The sequence below is a fragment of the Aedes aegypti genome, chromosome 2 (assembly GCF_002204515.2).
Source record: "Aedes aegypti strain LVP_AGWG chromosome 2, AaegL5.0 Primary Assembly, whole genome shotgun sequence".
Classification (NCBI taxonomy): Eukaryota; Metazoa; Arthropoda; class Insecta; order Diptera; family Culicidae; genus Aedes; species Aedes aegypti.
Genome location: NC_035108.1, coordinates 105,579,637 through 105,581,492, shown reverse-complemented (window position 1 = coordinate 105,581,492; position 1,856 = coordinate 105,579,637).

Genomic DNA, 1,856 nt, shown 5'->3' with positions numbered 1-1,856 from the left:
ACAGCTGGCGGATCGCAAGTCTGTGGAACGTAAGTTTGAATGTGATCTAAACTAGTGTTGCGCGTGGAGAGCTCGCGATGCGTGTGTGTTGCATCAGCGTCACCAAGCAAATTACCGCAAGTCGCCTGCTTGCGCGCAAACGAAAAGGCGCCAAACCAAACGGAAACGTGGTCCACGGCAATCACATGACGGGTTTGAAGTGCGAGTTGAGCGATGTACATATAGCACGCAGCTCATATTCATTAGAATAATAATGAGCTAATGGAGTTGAATGAGCGTCCCTTGGAAACTGCATAAATTGTTGAAATTTGATATGAAATAACATGCAACCTTAAAGCTGACAAAGGAATGAAGCAATAGGCATGCTGTTAATCAGAGTTCTTAACAAAAAAAAAATGTTTAAAAAATTGTCCATATTGTCTCAAAATAGCTCTTCCAAATTTTAGTTTTTGTAATGTTTGGCTGTTATAATGTTCTTTAAGGGCTTTATTTTATAAGTCGACTCGATCGAAACGACTCGACTGGAGTCACTGTCGACCAAAAAATTCGTTCGACACGGCTCTGTCACTCGAGTTTTTCGACTGGATTACTATGGCAGTCCACGAGTGACATCTGGAATATGCATGGTTACTTTGATCGACAGTGATTACAGACGAGTCATATGAAACTGCTCGATTTACAAAACATACCCCTAAATTTCAGTCTCTTTGCTTGGAGTAGTAGTGGTAGTGAACCTAGGTCAAAGAATAACAAAATAATTTTCAGATTTTATGATAAAATTCCACAACCCAAAAAAAAAAGAATATCTTATCGTAAACTTTATAAGACAACGAAAACCATGCGGATCCCTAGGGGTCTATTTTATAAGTTGAGTCGATCAAAATGACTCGACTGGAGTCACTGTCGGCCGAAAAAATCGCTCGACTCAGCTCTGTTACTCGAATTTTTCGACAGTTGTCACTCTATGTGACTAGATTACTATGGGAGTCGACCGGTGGCATCTGAAATATGCATGCTTGCTTTGATCGACAATGAATACAGACGAGTCACATGAATCTGCTCGATTTACAAAATAGGCCTTAAATATTGTTGAAAATTGTGCAAAATTCTGAAGATTCCATAATATTTTCAGCACTTTTATCAACTTTTCCTTAAAATGGCGCTAGGATTCGATTCCGCGAAGCTATGGTGCTGCCATCCGAAAAAAGTTTACTAGATGCGTGAACAAAAATTCACTTGGTAATGAATAGGAAGTGCAATTTCAAATGCTTATATGTATAAAATGAACTACAACAGTAATTCAAAATCTTTTGAATCTTTGTTGATACTTTTGATGTTGTTTTTTTCTGACTTTTCTGACTTTTTCTTGACATTCGTGAAATCGAAAAATGCGCCAATATTCAAAACAAATTTCATCAAAATCGATGTAAAACAAAAATAAATTTTAGATGTCAACAACGTTAATGCTTCCAGTGGACGATTTGCCCTTTGAAGAAAGCGCCTAGTTTGGTGGACTAAGCATGCAACGCCCAGTGGCACAGTCGAAACACTTTACTGACGAAAAGCTTTCCGGACTTAAGCGGGAATCGTGTGGGTTTCCTTGGATTGAAGCAGCTAAGTGTTTGGTAAAACTAACCGCACGGCAACGATGCCCACAAAGTTATGTACTATACCCAGACAACCAGAAATCGCATGAAAGTTCACGTTATAACTCGTTTATTCATACTAATTACATCAAACCCGCAAAACACCGTGGATTAACTCGTCAAATTGACTAGTTTCTTCGCATAAAACACTTTTTTTCTGAGTTCATTTGTACATTTTGTTTCGTCTCGTACACTCGTACAATGTAAGTC